Below are 26,098 nucleotides of genomic sequence, written 5' to 3'. Positions count from 1 at the left end.
TATATCTCATTTCCTCTCTGCTTTCACTGGCTTGTGCGAAAAAGCACAAAATCATCATTTTGTGAAATCACTCCCCTTCAACTACTTAATTGGCCATCCTACTAACTTCATCCCATTTTCATAATCTAATCCCCTTTTATTTTTTCCCCCTTATTCTTTACACTCTTTCTTTACCTCCTTTCCTTGTATCCATATCTGACATGCATCTCTGTATTCTCTGTATAAAATTTAATATCTTTTTCCCTAGAGTGTAACTGTGAGTGGTAGTAATTAATTCATGCACCTTTAATTTTAAAACATATAGCTTCTTATTTTCTTGCAACTATGTATGACAGTAATTAACTCCTGTAGTAATAATCTTAAATTGTTCAGTTTGTTGTTATTGTTTTCATTAACATTTATACTAATATTTTTATTTTTTGTCTCTATGTACTTATTTTTGTGGAGCTTTTCTCCCCGGGCCTCTACTGAAAATGGAATTTTCTCCAGCTAGACTAGCCCGGTCAACAAATGTAAAATAAATAAATACTGTATTCCATAATACCAGAAAACAAAACTGACCACCCCCTTTCAATCTATCTTGCAGATTTAAAAATAGTGACTCTCCACAAAAACTTAACTTTTTAGACAGGTAAAACTTGAGTTACCTACTTTCACATCCAACTTATCTAGTGGACACTACAGTGTTTATTATAAACACTTTTTTCACCTTACCTTTAAGCATCCCTGTGACTAGCACTTGCTCCAATACCTGCTGGAAAGCACCAGGAAGCCTTAAACTGATGCAAGTACTCAACTCTCCTTGTTAATAAAGGGAAATTAATCATAGGCACTAAACAACCTATAACTGTAAAGTACCTTGCTAAGGCAAGTGAAAACAGCTCCTGTACTTTACAAAAAAAGCACCAAACCAGGCATGTCCAAGAGTCAGCTTCTGGTGATTTCTCCTGCACACCTGGTGAATCTGGGCATACTGGGGCAATGCAGCAATTGCCTTAAGTACACAGAGGACCCTCTCCTCCTACCACCCAACACTACAACCTTTGAGAGATGCACTTGCATAGCCAAACTGCAAGCAAACCTCTCTCCACCCAAGATTGTGCTAGCCAGTCAAGAGGAGAAGGTTAACACCCGCACTACACCTCAAGCAATAAATACTACTACTAAACCCACACCAACACCACCCACACATAGCAACATTAAATCCACATATGTGGAGGCTCTTAACTGCAACCTGCGCAAGCAACAAGGACCTCCTAAGCTGAAATGCAAACAAACACCATTCACAACCAAAGTGTCACAGCTCACACCATCAGTGTGCCACCCAGCAACAGCCCCTAAGGCAAAACATACACAACACTTGAGTCATAGGTGACTCTATAGTCAGGCACACTGATGTCCCACTCACCAGGCTGAACACGGAGAAGTTAGTCAGCAGCCTGTCGGGTGCCAGGATCAGTCACATAATGTAGGCACTCAAGTCACTCCACAAGTACAAATGACTCTGTTACTGTCCATGTTGGAGTGAATGACTTGAGACGTACCTCCCTGGATTACATGGAGACATGGAAGAGCTCTGTGATCCTGCGGCCCAGGCGGGTATGCTAATAGCCCAGAGTAGCATCCTGCCTTCACCCAGAATTATACCACAATATAAAGGATAAAATGATTGACCAACAATTGTCTAAGCTTCTGGTGTCATTCAAAGGGGAACCAGTATCTGTCTGCCTGGGATGATATGATCGACAGACCATGATGTTTTGCCAGAGATGGCCTGCACCTGTCGCCCCTGGGATTCAGGTTACTGGCTAAGGATCTTGCCACCCCTATAGTGCCTTTTTTAGGCAAAGTTCAAAAGGACAAAACCACCACTAACAGGTACAAGCATGCAAATTCTAAAGGTAATGCTAAAAGTCTAAACCTCAAAATGCACTCTCTCGAGGCAATCCTAAAAATGGAGAGCATTGATATTTGTGCAGTAACTGAGACCTGGTTCAAGGCTCCAGAGAGCACCTCTGCAATACCAAGCTACAACTCTTACCACACTTTTCGGCCACCAAACCAGTACCGAAACACTAAAGGTGGAGGAAAGTCCATATTCACACTACCAGGCTAGTTGCCCAGCACAATGCATCTGAAATTCTCCAAGTGCAACTAACACTAGCTAAGACTGCAATCCAAATTGTAGCTTGCTACAGATCCCCCACCATGCCCCAAGATTCTCACACCACCTTTCTAAACATACTAGAAAATATTAAGATACAACCAAACACCCTAAAACTGGGCGATTTCAACTACCCTGCCATTAACTGGGAAAACTACTCGTGTACCAAGACCTTTGCCCAACAGTTCTTGGAATTCATAAATTCCAACACTCTAGATCAACTAATCCATAATCCCACCAGGGGCTCCAATTTCCTAGACCTAGTCATTACCAACATGGGAAAGCTTACCCCCCTCGTTCGTCAGGTCTGACCATAAGCTAATCATCCTTAACATCCACATCCCACCCCCGATCAGGAAAAATCCATAAAAAACTTCTTCAAAGCCAACTTCATGCTACTCAATTCAGAAGTGACAAACTTGATGACACCCATACAGACGGGAACTGAAAGTTTGACTGCTGAATCCTACACTAAGGCACTGTACGAGCACATCCACTCATACATGAATCATGCCATCCCAAACAAAACCAAGATTCTCGCCTCCAAAAAAGGAAGCCAATATGGTGGTCCTCTGCCATAAACAAACTTTACAACAAAAGGAAGAAACTGATGCAGAAGAGAGGAAAATCACAGGATGCAAACAAACTCCCTTACCAGCCTCAGTTACTAGTGGAGATCCCTCAAAATCCTCCAAAGCTAATTACGAAATTAAAATTGCCAAAGATTCCAAAGACAACCACAAGGCATTCTATAACTATGTCAAGAATCTAAATGGCAATGCTCAGATCTGCTCTAAGCTACAACAGAAAAACATCAAATATACTGATCCCAAGGATATTGCCAATATCCTGGCAGATCAATTCAGTGCCAACTTCACCCCCTAAACGGCCCATCTCAATACCGGAAGATTGCCAAATTCTGGTAACGGCGGCCATACAGATGATACAAAAAAAAAAAAACACACACACTCTCCAAAGTTAAGAATACAGCATCCATGGGACCAGATGACATCCCAGGCTGTGCACTACATGAACTACAAAATGAACTGGCATCTCACCCAAGTGTCACGTTTAATCACAGCCTCATCCCAGGCTGTGCACTACATGAACTACAAAATGAACTGGCATCTCACCCAAGTGCCACGTTTAATCACAGCCTCACCTCAGACTTCGTGCCCACCAAGTGGCACACAGCTACAGTTATCCCACTCCAGAAGGGGGGGGGGGTCCACCTTGGATCCTGGGAACTACTGGCCTTTCAATCTGATGAGCCTGAGCTGCAAGGCCATGGAACGTATTATCATGGAACTTAAAGACATTGGCAACCTTCAAACACTGGGCCCCACCCAGCTTGGGATCGTGAAGGGCCGATCTTGTCTTCTGAACCAGACTGACTTCTTCGAATCAGTCTCCAGAGCAGTGGACGAGGGTAAGACGGTCCACACAGCCTATCTGGACCTCTGCAAAGCCTTTAACACCACTCCACCACTCGAATCATAGATGGACTTACCAAGCTGGGCATTAATCCCTACGTCACTCGATGGGTTGCCAACTGGCTTACTGACAGAACCCACACTAAAAAAGTAGCTGACACCAAATCCAGCACCATACAAGTGGAGTACTTCAGCGTTCAGTCCTGGGACCGCTCTTGTTTGGCATCTACTTCTCTGAAGTACAGGCCAACACAAAGTGACTAACAAAGTTCGCAGATGACTGCAAAAATGGGAGCCATTACCGAATCCCCAAATGATGTGGATACTCTACAAAAGGGCCTTACAGAAACAGACGCTTGGTGCCAGAGCCATGGGCTCAAGCTCAATGCCAAAAAATATATAGTTATCCCCTTTGGGGAAAACAACATGTACATGTGAATTACCACATAGATGGCAGTACACTAAACACCAAAAGTGTGGTAAGAGACTTGGGGACACAGGTGGGCAGTGAGTGGTCTCGCCTTCGATAACCACATCTCCACAACAGTCAGGAAATCCTTCTGTGTGGCACACCTCATCACCAAGGTCTTTTCATTAAAAAAAAAAAAAAAAAAAAAATACCCGACTCGGAGACTCCTCAGACTCTGGAATAGACTGCCCATACATGTTAAGTAGAGGGCCTCTTTGGCCCTCTTCAAAAGGAACCTTGACGACTGGATGGGAGAAAGGAAATGCACCCCGGGATCACGTCAGTTGCCCTGCTAGACAGGGGTCCAGGGAAGTAAATAGTGTGGGAAGAAATAGCCAGGGAATTGTTATGGCTAGGCTTGTATAGGCCCTAGGGCAGATAGCCTAGTACCAACCTATGAATGGGCCCCCTCAAATAATCTACGGGTATGATCTTAATTGTTCTCATTAGAGATAATATACAATTCTCTACCAGTGAATGTGTAATGCCAATTTCTGACCAAATGGAATAGGTTAATTAGAGCACAAAAAGGAATCCAGCTATACTTAAAATGGCCTGCAAGGGAAGCTAGCCTAGTACTTGCCTATGAATTTATAAACTGCTCAACATTAAATAATCCCGCTAAGAAGCTGACTCTTTACAAGCCTTCCCTAACACTCAAAAAATAGAGAGCCCTACAAAGTTATTGAAATATGTTCATTCTAGGGATAGCACAAACCATAGTGCATATTTCAATACTCGACACGCAAGATCCACCACTGAAAGTGACAATGTTGTTAAAGGGGGCATGCAAGCGTTTCTAAGGAACCAAATCACACCTGCTGGACTCAAAAGCAGGACAAAAACTTTGAGCTCCTACATACGATGCTTACTGTTAATAAAAACTTATACCACATCAAAGAAACCTACCATCTCCCTCATGTCACCAGCTAGCAGTGAGGCACATTTAAAATAAACCAGAAATCCTCCCCACTGGGTATAACCATTCTCCTGGGGGGGGGGGGGGTTCCACTACCCTCCCATTAACAGGGGGAACCTATGCCTCCACAAATAAGTATGCACAATGCTTCCTAATTTCAAAAATGCCAGCCCCTGACATCAATTAGTTCATGTCCCAACCAGAGCATCAAAAACTTCTCTAGTGCTCACCAAAGTAACCCCACTATGTGGTATATCCTCAGTTACCCAACTGGTCAAATAGCACCAGCATTCAAGTAATACTTAATAGAAGAATAAAGACAGATTCACCACGAAAACCTCTTATTTTATAGAGACTACTCTATTACAGGTAGTTGATGATCTGATTAAATTTAAGCACTCCCTGATATAAAGCAACTTACTACACCAATCTCTAAAACTGAATCCAGACCGATGAAGAATTTCAAAGCAAAATCATTTCACCTAGAGAATAAACATGAATTGAAAACAGCACACCTGTTTCACAAAGAGACAACAAGGGGACATATGTACAGCTCCCAAACATGCAAAGTCTAAACGATTAAGACTTTTTGTCTGGAAGTGTTTACATTGATATTTTTATACTCCAAATAAACTACAAAGAATTTTTCATCAGGTGGATAGCAAATGTTGGAGGTGTGATCGGCAAGAAGGTACCTGGGAACTTATTTTTTGGGAGTGTAATGAGCTGGCGGACTTATGGAATTCTCTGCAGACCACTCTGCCAGAAATGCTGGGTGAGCAGGTTGGACCGACTGGAGAGATTATTTTTTTGGGTTACGCTACAGCATTAGCATTGTCTAGGCGTAGTACAGCCTTGCCGGGTCTAATTATGGTGACTGCCAAAAAAGCAATTACTGGAAAACAGAAATCAAAGTCTAGACCAACTTCACTAGTAGTAGTGAATATAGTAGCAGAGATAAAACTGTAATTGGGATCTTTAGAAAAGGGAAGGAGCAAACTACATAGGAAAAAATGGGAATTGTGGAAACAATATAAGCACAGCAGGAACAAGGTTTAAGAAGTAGAATTTGAATGAGTCATATAATGCTTATCTGACAATGACTGGATGGTTTATAAGTGATGTATAATGTTTACAAATACAGATGTTTCAATGGGGTCCGTGATGTAAACAGTTTGCAATGAATGCGATATTCTGTAGGTTTTTCATTTATATAAATTAAGATTGCCTTCAGGTGTAAATTTAATAAAGCTGACCCAGCTCTGTTAAAAATGCTACATCCGAGGAAATCCCAATCCTTCCACACCACAAGCTCCAGAGACCTCAACCTCATTACCACAATCAACAGAACATGCTGGAGGGACAGATTCATAACCCAGACACTGCCCATGCTATAGAATAGGCTTCCCATACAAGTCAAGCAGAGCACCTCACTGGCCCTCCAAGAGAAGTCTTGAGGAGTAAACGGGAAATAGAAAATTCACCCTGGGGATCACTCCAGTGGCTCTACTCGACAGAGGCACTGGGAACCAAGGTCGGGTGGCACTATGCCAGGGTAATCTTATGGGCTAGGATTGTAAAAGCTCCAGCGCAATTAGCCTAGCACACACCTACGAATTTATAAAGATGTATGGGGGGGGGGGATTGCCACCTATGTTAAGGAAGATGACAACGCCTTTTTCAACTATGTAAGAAATTTTAAAAGCAATATACAAAAACACATCTTATCTGTAGAACTTAAATCTAGCTAAAACTCTCAACATACTTATCTGCATTACATTTTCCTCCACTCATTAGCATACATAAGCACTCCCCTCAAAAGCACTTCAGAACAAGTCATGAAGGCTCTCCCCAAAGACCAAAACACTTGCATCACGAGTACAGAGCAACTGGCTTACTGCAAAACCCAGTTAGTCTAGGGGACATGCACTTTTGGTTACCAGGAAAGTTTGACTAGATAATTGAATCCATTTTCAGAAGAGGCACATGGAGAAAAGCTCCACACACATACAAGAGAGACAATTACATGGGTGAAAACTGACAGGATATTAAAATATACCGTAAATACAAGTATGTGTAGTATTCTATTTTTCTCCCATCAGTAAGACAAAATAAACACCTAGTAGTATTTACAAGTGAGGGAGTTTATTACTCACAGAGAGTGGACAAGGAGGAGTGAATCAAGTGAGACATAAGTACTTGGTAGATGCTATAACTGCAGCACGTATGGAAGACAGAAAAAATGAACAGTAATAGAAGATTAATCACAAGGGAAATAAGAGTAAGAGAAAGAAAACAAGGAAAAGGAAAGTTAAAAAAAAAAAAAAAAAAAAAAAAGGGGGGGGGAGAAGTTACTGCTAGTGGTGTTCCTCAAGGATCTGTTCTTTGGCCACTTATCCATTTACTTCTCTGATGTGAAAGCAACTACAAAAGGTCCATGACTAACTTTGTCGAACTGTAACCCTGGGACAGTCAAAAACCCTCCAGCTGGCTTACAGATTCTCCACATGGACCTAGCACATACAAACAAGCAATACCTAGCCCATAACCTTAAGCAAAATGCCAAGGACTGTAATACTGTGTTCTTTGGCAAGCAGAGGCATCTACTACCTAGGATGACATCCCTTTAGAAACCGTTAAGGACCTACTCACTTTTGTTGACAAAATATCCTTTGACCATCACATACACTGTAGTTATGAATGCCTATCTAGCCAGACTACCAAGAGTACATTATTATCTAGGTCAGATAAAGTTACCATCCCTAATTCTTTCATCAGACCCATAATGGAACATAATGTCTTTTTACAGTGTATGTGTGTAAACATATGCTTCAACTCGAAAAAAATCAGCATTTCCTCGCTTACAATGAAAGAAAGTCTTTTCCTTGTGCTACACAGACCACATTTAAAAACAGAGTCTCTCATTTTCCTATGCATTTTTGAGTAGAGGCCTCTGCCTCACTTATAAAGCATTGAAAGTGGATCCTGTCCTATATGAACGCAACAAATCTGCAAAAAAGAAAGACACGGTAAACACCTGCTTAGAAGAACTAAACTACAACAACAACATAAAACACGACCTGCTGACAATATAGATCTCTATTTAAAAAAAAACATCTCTTATAAATTAGAATTCCACAAGATGCACTGCAAAATAGCCCCCCAAGGAGAATGGATGGAAACCCGTAAAGTCTCCTCAATTCTGGCCCGTCAAATCCTCAATGAAAATGTACGAAATTATTCATGTTGCAGAGTACTAACTAAATGGGACACTTGAGTCCGGCTACAAGAGATTTTTATGACCAATAGATAAGTATAAACTTATGAATCCCCAAAAGACTGTGCATTCAAATCCAACCACAAACTCATGGGGGATTTAAAACAGAGTTTCTCATCAGTCTTCATAAAACTGAATAAAGTTGAAGTTAGCAGATCACGAATTCCACACATTATTAATTTTCCCAAACACACAAAAAATGTAGTACCCATTGTTATGTTATTGTTTACATTAGAGAGTAATGCAAACCAACAGCAGTGTCCGCCAAAATAACATTTCACTAACAAAAAGCGCCAGACCAAAAGAGAGAAATTAAGCTTAAAATGTTAAACCATAATGAATTTTACAATCAATGGTTTAAGCTGCAAAACTATTTCAAAAAGCATGCACCATCATAACCTTAACACGTGTTGAGGACATAAACTTCCGGGTTGGTATGTATTCTTTGGCTAATATTTACGACTATTAAACGCACTTTAAAAATAAATCACACTATTAAAACTAAAATCGCACAACGTAAACTACAACAAATGAATGATATACACATATACTAAACCACACAATAAAAATAATCACGTTGCCAAGCCATGATGTAGTCAAATAACAGATAATCACAAAACATACAATAAGAAACTAGCGAATACTATACAGTAAAAAATAACAGCACGCTCAAAGTATAAGCTACTTACGGTGTTTAAAAATCATTTAGAAAGACATAAAATCAATAACCAACTTCATTATAAACATTGAATATTTAAACACATTCAAAACACCACCACCCATACTGTACATACATGCTGTTTGTAACGTGACCCTCAAAATACACATAGACAAACACGACAAACATAAAAGGTGCACCTGTAAAAGATGACAGTGCTAATTATAACAGAAAGCTGCGCTTCCTCGGCCCATGTATAACACACTAACTTATAAAAGCATTTTATTCAAAATAAAGTGGAACCATATGATCTACTGTAAAATGCCTGCTTCAAAAATACTGTGCACCAAACGAGCTGTCATTTTATCCCATTTTCACCCCTGTCCGCAACTTACTTTCGCTACAACTTTCCTCCAGTCTATACAGTGTGTTTTAATGTGCTGCTGCTTTTATTCGTCAATTTCTAGCCAGCAGCCGCCATCTTTACTGAGGAACCATCGCCGCGCGTGACCACGTGACCCACTCTTCCACCAAATACATACTTGGAAAATTCTAAGTTACCACATCTGGTGCAATTATAATTTTCCATGAAAGATGAAAACAGACTTATCTCTAATCCGAAAAGTAAGAAGTAAAAAAACAAACAACGCATTTTTACTCTAATTTCTTCAATTTTATATGTTGGAGAAAGCAGAGAGCTGTCTAACATCACGTGACATTCCCGGAAGCAGCGGATATGACGCGCATTCTGTGTTACAATTAAATAGAATGAACGCTTTCTAGACGCCATATTGTGAAGGTCATGACAGCGTTTGCGCGTGACTTTTGAAGTTGTTGGTTACCATTAGCAACTTAAAGATACTTAACTGTTTCCTGAACTGCATTCTTTTGAAATACAACCCCGAGCGGTGACTGAAAAGGTTTACTGAGTAACCACCCGGTTATAAACCGGAAATAAATAAAATACGTTTCTGAGTGTTTTTATTGCATTGCCTTAACTTTCAACCTTCCATTTCCAAAATGTGGAACACAATACCTCGCAAATGTGAAGCTTATAACATTTAACTAAACAATGTAAATGAAGCTTACTGAAGGGTTCGATGTTACGTTATACTTGTAACAACTTTTTACGAATTACTATTAAACATGATTTATGATGTTTATTAGTTAAACACTTCATACCACTAAATGTGTGAAACTCCATTTCAACTTGAAACGACGGCTTTGCTTTACTGTATTAACTTCCCTAATACCCACTAACTATTGTCCCCGAAACATTGCCTAACATCCAGACCCAGGTGACGGTTTACTAAAGTCATCTCGACTTTTACTCGTCCGCATGAATATTCATCAGGAACAGCAAGGAATACGGACTTTTGAAGACTCAAAATGAAGAACATTCGAAACGATGAGATGCCTTACAGAAGCAGATTGTGGATCCCCCGATTTACCACGTTTTCCTGTCTCACGTATTTTTTTTACTTTTCTGGAAAATCACCAAAAACTGCAGTCAGTCATTAACAACATACAGTAGAGTTTCAAACTTGTACTGTTCAAGTTAGAAAGTACATTTTGTTTGCAAATGATAGAAGTCGGAGGTCCTGTCCCCTTCAACCCTCAATAGGTTTTGCGGGGCTAATAGGACACCAGATCCCCAACAGTAGTGGTGCAAAACACTCTTTACAAAAAGGTGTAAATTGTTAGAGAATTCCAAATAACTAAATATAATTTGTAATTACTATTGACAATAAACTGCCGTGAAATGGTGAATGACAATGAACTATACGAAGTAGATCAGACCTTTATGTTATTTTGAGTAGTTTGCATACACACTACCAACTTTGCCATTGTTAATTTCATTTCTGTCACTAGTATAATGCCCTTATCTTTAAGATAGTAAAGATCTAAGCTGTATATAGCAGTTTTGTAAATGGACCATTACGCTTGGCATTCATCTTTCCCAATCTTAAGCATTTTTAGTCCAATAAAAGCAATTAATCATATTTCACTTTTTTTCTTTCATCAGTGATAACAAAGAGCAACTTGTACTGGAATGACACACTTTTGTTTTCCTGCAAAGGTCCTATCTCCAAATTGCCAAATAAGCTAATTAGTTGATCCCAACTGGCTGATTACTCATCTTAACAATGTTTTTTTAAGCCTATTATGTTTTAACTAAATATTGTAAATTAAGAAGTTGACATATTGTCAGCAATCACTCTGGCTTTGCCACATTCCCATTAAAGGAAAGCAAATTCTGTTTCAGGTGCTGAATAGTTCACAGAATTTAATGAGAAGCCAACTCAGTCTCTACTCAAGATTAGATCTCCACTACAATTTCAGACTCCTATCACCACTTCTGTGACAACAGGCACAGCATGCATAAGAAAAGTTGGCAGTTGGCACATTTACTCTTACTCATAAGACCACCAAAATAATGTCAGCCACGAAAGCAATTAGTAATTCTAATGACAAAAAGCCCAAACAATCTTTCTTCAACTTACTCTTAAAGGGCAGACCAATTTTATTTTAGTCACTGTCCATATTCCTCCCCCTTCAAAATAACAGTAATATGCAACATTCTCCTAGAAATAATTATTACTGCCAATAGCATAAATTTATCATCAAGAGTAACGTGATTCCAGTATTAGGTATGAGGAGAAAAATAAAACATCACTCAGTCATTTTCTCTGACTCCGTAATCTCACCTAAAATGTAACACAGGACCATGGCCTAAGCAAAATTTCTCAGATCATGCATTTTTGATCTCATCATGGCAAACACCCTTGACGAAGTAAAAACAATCAAATACTCCTCACAGTTCACTAAGTGATCTCTGTCCTCTTCTCTCCCATTTGTCCTTTAAGACACCTAAACTCTTACCTGCAATTATTCACAGCAGAACTACAAGTATTCTTGAAAACTTCTCCAGCACTACTCTGCAACAACTGGAACTGAACTCATGACTGGATCCCTCCCTATAGCTACTCCAAATCTACTTTTACCTTTTCCACATTTCACAACATATTCCGTCCTATACAGGATGAACTATTTCCCAGCTTCCAAGGTGGATGCACACTAAAAAAAAACTGAAAAAAGGAAAATGAGATTGTCAATCTGGATAAAATTCAGTCACTGGACGTTAATTACACTGTCTAGATGCCAGGAAAGAAGATATTTGGAGAACTGGATAGAAAATCAACCAGAAAAGGAGAAGAGAAAACTACAGAAAGAATTGTGCAACTGCTCAGCAAAAAAGCAACTCAAGTTTCAGCTCTGGTACCGGAGATGTCTTCCAGTAATTTAGAGAAGAAAATAAATCCAATCCACTCAGAAGTGGTTAAAATAACTGAAATACTGAAGAATACATCAAGTCAGCAAAACAATGGAAAAAAGAAGAAGCTTTTAACTATCTATCCAGATGGACTGACAAAATTGGAAAAAATCAGAGGCAGAAATGTTTAAATTAAGAAAATGTTGGCTGAGCATGAAGTTTCTCAAGAAGAGCTGTCTAAAAAATATTAGAGTTAAGAAACAAGGCATAAAAAGAAAATCTGAGAATTTCTGCTGTAGATAAGAAACTATGAGGAACAGACTGCAATAAATTTATTAAATTACTAATAAGCAACTGGACTGGTATTCCACAGCAGGATTTGTTGACAGAGAGCACATCTTGTGTATGCTCCAAATCTGGCCATTAGAAAGCAGCCAAGACCTGTAATAGCACACTTCCAAGATGGCTGCACACTGAGTAACAGCCTAATTTCAACTCTCCCGGTGTGAAAACAGCAACTCAAAAAAGCGATCCAGTAAATTTGTCTTTTTGGATAAATTTCAGTAACTGGCTAGTAAGTGGACTGCCTGGATGCTAGCAAAAAGAAATTCAGAGAACTTGAAAGAAAATTAATCAAAAAAGGTGAGAAGAAAACACTGGCTGGGTAGAATCCTGCAGCTGTTTAGCAAAAAGCAGTTCAAGCTCCAGCACTGGTGCAAGACATGATTTCCAGTAATCCAGAGGAACAAAATAAGTCAAATGAGCTCAGAGCTGATTAAAATAAATGAAACACTGAAGGAGTACATAAACTCAAACAACAAAAGGCTGAACAACAATGGAAGAGGCTTTAAACAGATATTCAGATGAGCTGATACAACTGGAAAAATCAGACATCAAAACGAAGACTGAAGGGTGTCTCAGTATGAGACTGCTCAAGAAGAGAAGTTTCAAAAATGATAGAATTAGAGGACCGAGTACTTAGGGAAAACTTGAGAATTTCTGCTTTACCAGAGAAACTGGAAGGAACAGACAGTGTTAACTTTGTGAAAGTACAAATAAGCAAGTGGACTGGTATTCCATAAGAGAAGTTGTTAATTGAAAGGGCACATCATGTGTATGCTCCAAATCTGGCCATGAGAAAGCAGCCCAAACCTTTAATAGTAAAGGTGTAAGCTTAACAGCAGAAAGAGTTGATTCTAACAAAACTGTGGCAGAAGGTCAAAGTACTAAAAGTGGGAGACAGTAGAGTGTTTGTGTAAAATGATTACTCACTGTACACTAGGCAGAAGAATACATTTATTCCAGCAATCCGGGAATGTCAGGAAACAGCTTTGAGATTCAAGCTGCTGTATACAGGTATTTTAAGAATATTTTTTCCTAAAAGATCAAAATCATTTTTGGTGTAGAACATACTAGGGAGAAAATACAAAGGTTTGCCCAGCAAAAAGTGAGCTGTCAAACAGAAAAGGTTTCTGTTTCTTATTCTTCTGATAAAAAAAGAAAAAAAAAACAGAGAGATCATGACAGTGAAACATTTTCCAATGTTCCAAAGGAAAATGCTTGAAAGACAGAAAAAAAGAATAAGAGCTAGAAGAAACAGGAGTACATTGACAGTGAACCAGTTACTGGATTTAGGAGATGCAGATCAACAGGAAGAAAACCAGCAGCTTATAAATTGATGAATAAATGTACAATTACAAAGCATTAATTACATTTCTGAAGTATGAGGGAACAAGAAAATCTGGAAATATTGGACTTTTTGACTTTGTTAAAATTATAGGACTCTCAAAAGCATATACCCTACTTCATGTTATTAATGCTTGGAAGAACATTTAGGAGAGGGGAAGAAGAAGTAAAAACAATTTTGTTCTTAACAGTATTTATATAATACATGACGTATACTCCATGCTATAAAGTAAAGCTTTTTTCAGTTATTTTGTCAGCAATATGGATACTAAAGTAAATAGGTGCCCCTATTTTTTCCTTCTTTCTTTCTCATTGTTCAGTTTTAAGAAATGTGGACACAGCAATGTAAAAGAGAAGAGAGTCTGGACAAAACAGCACAATAAAAGACAACTTGATATGCTTTTTCTAACTTTTGCATAGGTGTATGAGTGGATTAAGGCCTTGCCTTGGTTTAATAACAAGTATTAAGAGGAAACAAATAAATAAAAGAACACAGAATATAATGAAAAGTAGTGGAAGGCAACTGTGTATCTGGTTCTCATGTTTCTATAGATGCAATCTGATAAAGGGGCAATAAAAACAGAATGCTTATTTTTTCAGTGACTAGGAGATAATGTTTTCTGAAAGCGTTCAAGTTGTTTTCTGTATCTGGGAGAGGAATAAAGATAAGACAAAAACAGAAGTACAAGTACAGCCTGCATCATGCATCTTTGCATGGATAACCCTCACTATAGGTTAAATCAAGTCTGAGAGTGTGACTGTCAGGATGGGGCAATTAGTTTTATTAGAAAGGTCAAACCTTTATTTCAAGATCTATATAATTTTGTGCATTAGTATTAAGTTAATAGGTTTTCGAGGTATTCTGGGAACTTGCTTGCATTTTTTGTTTGAGGGTTTCATTAAAACAAAAAGTTTTGTAATATGTGACATAGCTCCAAATGAATATAACAAAAAAAAAAAGAAGTTATGTACTCACCATAACATTCCATCTGAGTAGTTGTACTTCATTTGTCTTCAACCTGTGGGAATACAGATCCATATTGGATCAGAGCCAGCAAAGATTACTAGCATCAGCTCCAAGCTCCAGACTCCTCCCCTTACCCATAATACACCTGCCTTGCCTTCCATCCCCAGATCAAGTTTACTGAACTTACACTTATAACCCGACCTGATAACATACTTGTGATCTCTAGTTACAGCCCGTAGGCTGAACATGTGCCAAAGGTCTGGGGGAAGGAGGGAGGGATGGTTGAAGACAAATGAAGTACAACTACTCAGATGGAACGTTATGGTGAGTGCATAACTTCTTTATCTGAAGTAAATTACTTCATTTGATCTTCAACATATGGGACAGAGTCCCCAGCCACTAAATTCCTGGGAGGCCCTCATGGAAGGATATTCCGGAGCACCGCTGAGCCAAAGGATGCTCTCCTTCTAGATGTCAAATCCAATTTATAATAGGAGATAACGTATGAGATGAGGACCAAGTAGCTGCCGAGCAAATGCCATCCAAAGACACCCTAGACCAGAAAGCTGCAGATGTAGCCATGGACCTAGTGGAATGAGCTTTAACCTGCCCTGGAGGAGACATGTCTTTGACCTTGTAGACCTGCAGGATGCATGAAGAAATCCATCTAGATATCGTGACCTTGGAAATAGGTTTGCCCAAAAAGGGTCTAGCGAACAAAACAAACAATTGATCAGATTTACGAAAAATTTTTGTCCTGTGTAAATAGAATCATAACTGTCTGTGAACATCCAACACGTGCAGTTTGTATTCCATCTCGTTGGTAAAATTGGGAAAGAACACAGGCAAATTTATAGTCTGATTGATATTGACTGGTGATGCCACCTTAGGAAGAAAGGATAGACTGGTTTGAAGGGAAACTCTATCTTTATAAAAAATCATGTACAGGAATTTTATGGACAAGGCCTGTAATTCTGAAACCCCCCTAGTAGAGGTAATATCGACCAGAAAAGCTGTTTTCCACGATAGAAATTTTAGATCAGCAGTAGCGGCAGGCTCGAAAGGCGGGGTGACCACAGCTTGGAGGATCATAGTACGGTCCCACGGGGACAAGATCTTTGATGGGGGGTGTAGCAAAAAGGTGCATTTGATGAAGGCTTTACATAGCCTAGAAGATGCCAAGGATGCAGAATTCTCACCCATATGAAAATGAGAAATGGCAGCCAATTAAACTTTGACAGTAGAAGAACTAGCTCCATGCTGGAAAGTATCAGCTAGGAAATCAAGAATAGCGGAAACAGGAGCCGTGAAAGGATCTAAACTTCTCTGAGAGGCCCAGAAGGAAAAACATTTCCACTTGCTGCGGTAAACCTTTCTGGTTGAAGACTTATGAGCAGCTACCAAAATAGACTTAACTGAGGAGGAAAGTCCGGGAGTCCTAGCAATCACGGGAGCTGGATCAGCCAAGCCGTGAGTTTCAGGCTGTCCAGATTCAGGTGAGAAACCCCTGATGTGTGTGAAATCAGATCCTGAAAGGGATCAAGGATCCAAGGTGGAGCCAGAAGGTGAAACCAAAGGAAGAGAAACCATAACTTGCGAGGCCAGAATGGGGCAATGAGGATCACATTGCTCCCCAGTCTACAAGCTTTCTGCAGAAACCTCAGGATGAGAGGGACTAGTGGGTAAGCATACAGAAGACTGGGAGGCAAAGCATGAGCTAGAGCATCTCTGCGGGACTCCCCCGGTGGGGGAGTTCAGAGCGAAAAACCTGCTGCACTTCGTGTTGGAAGGAGATGCGAAGAGATTGCAGCAAGGTTGGCCCCACTCGCTGAAGATCTGTTCTGCTACTGACGGATTCAGAAACCACTCATAAGGCATCAGAATGGTCTGACTTAGCCTGTCCGCTAGAATGTTGGACTGTCCCAGAATGTGCATTGCGATAAGAAAGTGACCAGTGGAGATCACCCATTCCCACACACTCATGGCCTCGCGACAAAGGGGATAAGATCTGGTCCCTCCCTGTTTGTTGATATACCAGACTACCGACATGTTGTCTGACTGAATAGCAATCGTCCCCAGAGGAAGAAAGGCATGAAGGGTCTGCAACGCCAGAAGGACCGCACTCATCTCTAGGACATTGATATACAAACTGGTCTTTATGGGGGACCACATGCCTTGGACTGTCCTGCCCGTACAATGCCCCCCCCCACCCGAGTTGGGAGGCATCCATGGTCATTGTGGCTTGGGCCAGGGCTGGAACGAAGGGTCATCCCTCCAAAATGTCCAGAGAGCTCATCCACCATTTGAGGGATGACCAACACACTTGACTTAGGTGGATAGGATAAGTTAGTGGTAAATCCAACAGGGACCAGTGAACAGCCAAAGTCCACTGTAGAATCTGCATGTGTAGTCAGGCATATGGAAGGAGAGTTATGGTCACCACCATCAAGCCTAGGGCCCTCAATACAGATTCTGTTGTCGGGAGATGAGAGTGGTAAATTAGGGAGACATGCTTCCTGAGGTTTTGAACTCTCCCCAAGATCAGGAACACTTTGCCCTGGAGTGTGTCTATCCTGGCACCAATGTAGTCTATCACCTGTACAGTCTCTACTAGAGATTTGGATGTGTTGATTGTGATACCCAAACTCAGGGTAAGTGTCATGAAGTAGTCCCTGGTCTGGGAAAGTAGACATCTGGTGGGAGCAGTGAAGAGCCAATCGTCCAGGTATGGATAGACCTGAATCCCTTAAAGCCCCAGGTGAGCCACTACCAATGCCATCAATTTGGTAAACACCCTGAGGGCTGTGGTGAGACCAAAGGGTAGGGCTCGAAATTGGTAATGATAGGCCCCTAGCCAGAAGTGGAGGAACCTCCCGGAGCTTCTGTGCATTTTTATGTGATAGTAAGCATCCTGGAGATCTAACGAGCACATCCAGTCACTCTCTTGCAGGTACAGCATGATGGACTGTAGTGTGACCTTCTGGAACTTTTCTTTGGCCACTGACAGGTTCAGGGTAGAGAGGTCCAGAATGGGCCTTAAGTCCCTCGTTTTCTTTGGCACCAAAAAAAACCTGGAGTAGTAGCCCGATCAGGACTGATCTGGGGGGGGGGGGGCGGTTTCAATGGCTCATTTTCCTAGCAGCTTGGAAATTTCCTGTGCTGCTGCCTCCCATTGCATGGGCATGGGTGGAACATCCGGGAGGAGTTTGGGAGGTGTTGGAGAACCCACGAAGGGGATAGAATATCCTCTGGATATGATTTGCAGCACACAGCGGTCCATTGTTATGGACTCCCATGCCGCTGGGTGCAAGGACAATCGTCCCTTGACTGCCTCTAGAGTAGAGCAGTCGGGTAGCCCCTCAGGGTTGCTGCCTGGGTCTGTCCAAGAAAGGTTCTTGAGACCCAAATTTTCACGGACCCCCTCAGCCTCTGGGCCAGCGTCCATTCTGTCCCCCTCTGCCTCTGGGGGAAGAAGAGCTCTGAGTGTCCCAGGAATACTGAGATGTCCAGAACCACATCTTCTTTTGCCCTCTCTGGTTCCAGGAAAAGGACCTTTGAGGGTTAGAGAAGTGGATCCCAATGGCAGACAGTGTCTTCCTGTCCTACTCACTCTGGACTAGCATCTCCTTGATGGTCTTACCGAACAGAGTCGAGCCGTCATAAGGGGCATTGGCAAAGGATGCCTTAAAGGGTTCGGTAAATTGGCACAACCTGAGCCAGGCATTACACCTCATGGACACGCCGGACCCAGCTGCCCTAGCCGGTCCTTCCATTGCATGGGAAAGGAGTCACATGGACATATTCGATGCTGCTCTCAAAGTGGCCATTTTCGCAGAGAACAAAGTCTTGTGCTCCTGCAACATGGGCTTGGGTAGAGACTCCTCCAGCTCCTTCACCAGGTCACGTTGGAGTCTCATGGCATGGGCCAAGTAGTTCAGCACCCTTATCAAAAATATAGCTGAAGCATACACCCGCTTCCCTAGCCAGTCCATCATCCAAGACTCTCGGTCAGGAGGGTGGACCGATGAACTTTCCTGAGATAGTTCCCTCTTCGTGGCTGCTGCTATCACCATGGCATCCACTGGGGAGCCCTTGTTCCAGGAAGGCCTGTCTATAGGGGGACTCAAAACACAGACTCATCAGAGGAGTGCTTGGGGCAGACCAACCTCCCTGCTGGTGCAGGATCTCCATGATGTCTCCAGAGGAGACATCCTCAGGAGGTGACCTTGGGGAGCCCTCCCTCTCATCTAAGTCTATGTCCTCGGTTAGGGACTCAGGGGAGTCCAAGTGCCAACTATTACACGTATGCTTGCGAGACACATCTCCTGAGGGGCTCTCCCCGGAGTGCTCGTAAGCCATCTTTTCCTCTGGGGGAACTGTCTGGGGCCCTTTGGGCATGTGCTGTCCCTCTGGTAAGGTGACAGGGACCGTAGACAAGAGCTGAGACGTTGATCTGATGGAGAGGACCCATTCTACCACATCGAACACCGAAGGAGAGTGAACCTCCTTTGAAGCCAATAAGGAGATCAGTCTCCCCGGGTCTGATGGAAGAATTGGAGCTGGACCCGAAGTGGCCAGAGCTCCGAGACAGGGAACCTGGACCGACAATGTCTGAGCCAGTGGTAAAGGTTCACCTCCCTCGGATCCGCCCCCCAGACTCCGGCTCTGAGAGTGGCTCAGATCTGAAGTGGTCAGATCTGAGATGCTCCAGGGAGCTGCTGGCATTGAGGACACGAGGACCGCTGACACTGACGCCCCGACCAAGGCCAACCTCGGATCCAAGAACTCCAAAGCTGAAGGTCAGATCAGGGAAGGTGTAATAGGCTGAAAAAAGGTAAGTGAGCTGCCCCTTCCTGAAGGAGGGGGGCTGGCAAGACCCCCATCTGGATCTGTGTATGGATAAAGTGCATCAGCATCTTATCCAGATCCATGTCCGAGACGGAACGGATCGACTGAAATGAGGCCACAGACTCTAAACTGGCCAGTCGGGGAGCTGAGACCTGGGAGACTGGCTGTGCCTCCTCTGGTTCTGGGGAGAACCTTGAAGACTGGAGCCAAGGGGAGTCACGGATCCAAGCAGACTTGCTTGGTGACAAGAGGTCCGGAGACCTTTTCCTCTTCTCTTTCATCCTTGACTCTCTCTCCCACTCTCTACCCCTCCTCTGCTCTGCTACAACAGACTTAGAAGCGGGAGTTTGAGTCCCAGCCTGGGAGAGTGGGGAGGCCAAAGGCAGAGAAGTAGGAGAGGCTGTCACAGCAGCCGCGGTGACTGAAGCTGAGGACGAGGAGGGAGGATTAGTGGCAGGAAGAAGCCCCTTGGGGGCCAACTTGGTCTTTCTGTTCTTCAAAGCTCGGGGGTTGAACCCCACACAAATGGAACAGTCAACATTGAGGTGGGCCACACCAAAACACAATGCACACAGAGAGTGACCATCCGCTGGGGAGAGCTTATGGCCACACTTTGTGCATCACTTAAAAATAAGCTTTTCAGCCATATCTAAGAAGAAAGAGAAGAAACAACCAAAAACTTTCTTCCTAAAGATTTAACACAAACCCACTCACCACACTAGACTGACTAGAAAGGTGGGAAGGGGCACCACAGACAAACTACACTAACTAACAACTACTACAAGCCTACACAAGATGCCAAAGCGATGGGAGGGGAGAAAGGGTACCTACACTAATCTAAAATGGCTAATTTAACAAGAATGTTTTGAAAACTTACAGTCAAAAAACACCCTGCTAGCTGGAGCTCTAGAGACATGATGTTTCACACATTGCGGCAAAGTCGAGATCTGGGGATGGAAGGCAAGGGAGGTGTATTATGGGTAAGGGGAGGAGTCTGGAGCTTGGAGTTTATGCTAGTAATCTTTGCCAGCCCGGATCCAATACGGAGCCATATTCCCACAGGTTGAAGATCAAATGAAGTAAACTACTTCAGATCAACTGTATAAAACGTTAGCCTGCCAAATATTAGTGTATGCAGATAATACAAAAGCTGAAACTAGACATTAAAAAAAAAAAAAAAAGCTGTTATACATAACAGGTGGGAATAATAGCTTCTTATCATGCTCACACTTTCTATATTATCTTTAAATGTGAGTGGTCTCACAAATATATGCAAAAAAGAAAGAGTAGTGAACTATTTAGAAAAATGCAGAGTGCAAATAGCTATGATACAGGAGACACATTTGGAAAGAACTGAGCATATGAATTTGATAAAGAAAGAATTTCAGGATGGTTATTCAGTGGAACATCTGGGACAAAGAAAAAGGGAAGTACTTATATTAATTGTGAGGGGAGCTCCAATAGCGACAGAAGAGGGAAACAGATAATAATGGTAAATTTGTAGTAGTAAGGGGCTACTGGAAAGGGGGGAGGATTACTCTGGCACTTCACTTATATTCCACCTAACACTGCTACAGTGGTGCTTAAGAAAATTCTAGGAGAAATAATCAGCTTTCAGCAGGGAATATTACTTATAGGTGGAAACTGAATTTTGATTTACAACAGTAAGGATGTATCTGGGGAGCCTAGAGCAGAAAATATAACAATAGAGGGTAGACTTTTGAAGAAATTTATAAAAATATTTGGTATGGATGATTTGAATTCAGTAGTAGGAGTTCAGAGAGTATTTATATATTACCTCTAGATACAAAAAGGGCTAGGCTAGACAGAAATTATATTTCATGGGAATATGTGGATTTAATTGAAATTTTGGAAACACATCCAATAACTACTTCAGATCACATCCCAATAATAACTAAAATAAAAATGAAGGGTAATGAAATAAAAATGGGACACTGTCACTTCCCCATCTATCGGTTAAAAAGAGAGGAATTTATGGAATAAGTACTGTAAATTATTCAGGAGTTATTAGAGAAGACAGAAACTTCTTCTGAAAATATAGCTAGGAAGTGGGATAAAATTAAAGTGTTTTTTTAAAATAGGGTGGAAATAAAAAAGATATATGGTTAAGAAGTAACAAAAAATATTTAGAGAGAGTTACAAAGGTTAAAGTATTGCAATATAGGAGGAATCTCACAGAACAAGAGGGGGCACAACTGCAGAGTGCTGAAGAGAAAATAAGGCTGGGCATATTTTTATCAACCAAGGGAGAAGTTGTGGATAGCAATCAATAAAGAGTTGAAGGATTTTATTTGGGAGGAGAAGAGGACAAGAGTTAAGTGGGATACGTTGATCCTTCCGATAGAACAAGGTGCTTTGGGACTACCTGATTTGAAGAGGTATTTCAGAGCTACGTAGTTAAGGCTACTATAGATAACAAAAGCAGAAAGCTCTAATTCAAGGTGGAAAGGGATGATGATAAAATGGGGGGAAGCTCAAGAAACAAGGAAAGACTAGGATTTTGGATGCAGATCCCAAAGGAGAATAATATCAACCATGCAAAATATTATATTCATAAAGTAGCAGAAATGATTCAAAGAACTAAGTCACACAGGCAGGAGAAAGGAGATTCTACCAATAGGGATGACTGCAATTAGGGTAAAGAGAGCAGGCAAAGAGGGGTCAGGAATTTACTGCCAAGGTACTGGAAGCAAGTACATAGAGAGGGAATGGTAACAGAATGGGAAAAGGCCAAGAATTAATTTTGACTGTAGGCAAGAGACTGCCCTACCTATCAAGGACTGCTACCAGACTATAAGCAAAGAAAGAATTTATTTATGTATTTATGTACTGACAACTGATTACCAAGAAAGTCCAACTGGGTAGAAGCCTACTTTCAGAGGAGACCTGGAGAGAAAAGCTCTTTCTTAAGAGGATACTAAGTGGAAGATCATCACTGGTAGATTTTTAAGTAGAATCTGAAACAAAAGATCCTCTTAAAAAGGGATAATTTGTAGGGCATATAAAATATTGTATGTTAACTATGGGAATCAATCAGAGGAGGTTGGAAAGGAGTGGGAAGAGAAATTAGACACGCAATTCACAAAGAAACAATGGGGGATATATATGTGGCTCCAAAATATGCAACAAAGTATAGAAGAATTTAGGATCTTTGCTGGGAAGTGCTTGCATGGGTATTTTTGTACCCAAGCAGGCTTCAAATAATTTTTCCCGAGGTACATTGCAAATGTTGAAGGCGTGATGGGGAAGAAAATATGTAATTGGGAACATTTTAAGGGGAGTGTAATGAATTGGCAGACTTTAAAACAATCCCTGCAGACTGCTCTGTCAGAAATACTGAATAAGCAAATTGTTGCAACTAAGGACATTTTTTAGCTTTGATACAGAATCAGAATTGCCTAGACATAGTAAAGCCTTGATGAGTTTAATTCTCATGGCTGGCAAACAAAGAAATTGCTAGAAAATAGAAATCAAAGTCTAAACCAACTGTACTAGAACTAGTGAAGATAGTAGCAGATATCAAACTGGAAGTGGAATCCTTAGAAATGGGTAGGAGCAAATTACATAGAAAAAATGGGAACTGTGGGAACAGTACATGCAGAATAATATTTCATAGGAGGAGTGAGGTTTAAGGGAATACAGGGATTGAATTAGATTTGTTTTATTTGACTGGCAATGGATATATTATAACTGATGTTTAACGTTTGCAGTTGAAAATATGACAGTATGGTTTGTTTTCATTTCTATAAATATATGACTGCCTATGTCATAAGTGTTAATTTAATAAAGATGTTTCCTGTTTTTTTAAAAATATATATCTATAATAGCAAAGATGCAATTCAACTATGAGAAACAGCTGTTGCTGACAAACTTGTGGTAGAATGGAAACTATTAAAAACTGGGGATAGCAGATTGTTTGCGGAACATGATTGTTCACTGGACACCAGGCAATACAGAAGCACATTTATCCTAGCAATCAGGGAATGTTGAGAGACGGGTATGAGATTCAAGCTGTTGTTTTATGCAAGTCTTCAGAGTATTGTTTTTTTTCTGAAGGATCAAATACATTCTTTTATGCAGAACTGGCTAAGGAGGAAATAAAACTGTTATCTAAAAAAAGAGTGAGCCAGCAAGCAGAAGGAAACTCTGCTTCTTATTCTTCTGACAATTGCAAAGCCCACAGAAAGACTGCCAGCGAAACATTTTCCATTGTTCCAAATGAAAATGTTTTAGAGACACAAGCACAAAACCTGACTACAAAAGTTAGGAGCACCTTGGACTTGAATCAGCGACTGGTGATGGGAAATGGAGATGATCAGAAAGAAGATCACCAACACTGAAATTAGTGAATAAAGGGAGACTATAAAGCACAACTCCCACTGGATATAGGAAAAGACTTGTGAAAGGTAGCCTTGCAAGGAAACAGTGCAGAGAAATTCTGGAATTTTTTTGACTGTGTTAAACTGGTGGGTGAACTGTAAATCAAATACCCCACTGTGTATAATTAATGTTTAGAAACACACTGAAGAGAATGAAGATATAACTCTAAGTAAGATAGTGTTTTGTTCATATTAATACTTGTATAAAAATTTCATGATGTACAGTCCGAGTACGGCGCCATGCTAATGAGACCTAACCTGTAGTCTTCCATCCCTTCCATCCCATGGCAAATGTAAAGCAGTTAAATTTCTACTTTACAACAAGAATGTTAGAAATTAAAGACCAAAGTCCCCCTCTACTAGAATTTTCTTAATGAAGAAGGAGAGAAAAGGGGAGGAAAAGTACCAGACAGTGGGAAAAGGATCTCCCCTATTAAAGTCAACAAGTAATGATACAAGAGAAATCTTGTGGAGAGAGAGGGCATGCTTAAAGATATCTGAAGATAGCACAATGTTAAAAATAAATGAAAAATTAGACAGATTGCGTAATGAGGTGAGGAAGATGAATATTTTCTTGAATACATTAGGAAAATAAATAAAGGATTGTAAATTATATAAAATGTTCTGTAGCAACAGACTGACAATATTGAAGGATTAAAAAAGGCTGATAGTGAGCACAACACCAAAATAATAGAAACAGAGGATGTTCAGTAAGATCTATATATAAAAAAATGTTAGAGACTGGTTTTCTAATAAACTTGAAGGGGCTGAAGGCACTGTAGATGGTCTATGGTAGCATGGTTAGATAAGTCGACGAGAGTACCTGAAGAAGAAATTCTCATTGGTCATGCACATAGAATGCACATGCAGGGACATAACTCATTTTCTAGGCCTACATTAATAAAAATGCAAACATACCAACTGAAAGAAAGACTTCTCACTAAGTTGTAGGTAAAAAGAAAAGTTTTGCAAGTTGACAGGAAAAGTCTATTTGTTGATCAATATTACTCCATGGGGATTAGAATGAAGAGAAACAAGTTTATTCCTCTCTTCAGGGAAGGCAACAATAAACTTGAAGTTCAAGTTCATTTATCCAACAATTTCCGGAAAATATTTTCCACTGAGGTGGAAAACATTTCAATACCCAGAATAGTATTAGTGGAGAATGGGAAGTATAAGTGATTTTATCATCTTTCAGGTCAGCAAAGCTTGGCTGAGGTAGGAGGTGATAAAAAGGAGTCCACACCCAGACAAACAAAGAAAAAGATGGCCAACAAAACCATTTCAGCTCTTGCATAAGAGGATGCAAGACAAGTATCAGGAAGTGGAGAAAAATAGCAAAAGGTTGCCGGATAACCTAGCCAATCATTAGAGTGAAAAATTAGATATACTGGATGAAAGCCAATATTGTAAAGAACAGATTTAAACTAGGAGGGTATGATGATTGAACATTAGGGGGAGTAGGAAAAGGAACTGAAATATGACAGTGATGTTTTTGGAAATAACATTTTAAAGACTGTAAACAATGCTGAACAATATGAAATGCTTATTTACAAGGTAAGCAATCTTGTCAATACTGACTAAAATAAAGTATGTTAAACTGCTAAACGGGAGAAGAGGGGACTACAAGAACAAACAGGGGAAAAAAAAAAAAGAGTAAAATTACATTTTGTATATGCAACCAGCTGCTTTAGTCTTGATGAAAATGTACTGCTAGGAAGGGCAAAAATGCAGTTCAGTCATACTGTATTCATCCTGGAAAACAAACTGGGATCTTGTAGGGGTCTCTAAGATGGAAGACTTACATGCTTCATTTGATTTTGTGTTGGCACAGTTTAACATAAAGAAGTTGCAACAATCATACTGGAAAGCACAAGCAAATTAATATGTTCTGAGCACTATTCAGTATAAGGCTGGTGAAGGTGTAATGGAGGAGAAGCAGAATAGAGAAATTAAAGACTGAAAACAACTAGGCGCACTCTACATGATTGCTATATTTTGTG

At 40.7% G+C, this 26,098-nt stretch overlaps 1 protein-coding gene across 1 annotated transcript in view; it reads right to left on the bottom strand.

The window, feature by feature from the left end:
• Positions 1 to 9,646, bottom strand: part of SBNO1 (strawberry notch homolog 1) — a gene marked incomplete in the record, with an annotated part of 3,303,179 nt that extends 3,293,533 nt beyond the window's left edge. The window contains 1 exon segment of the mRNA XM_044068578.1: positions 9,316 to 9,646.
• Positions 9,647 to 26,098: the final 16,452 nt, after the last annotated feature.

The sequence above is a fragment of the Protopterus annectens genome, chromosome 4.part0 (genome assembly GCF_019279795.1).
Source record: "Protopterus annectens isolate FY-2018-M chromosome 4.part0, PAN1.0, whole genome shotgun sequence".
NCBI lineage: Eukaryota > Metazoa > Chordata > Ceratodontiformes > Protopteridae > Protopterus > Protopterus annectens.
Note: the sequence above shows the minus strand (reverse complement) of the source record. Positions and strands in the feature narration are given on the sequence as shown.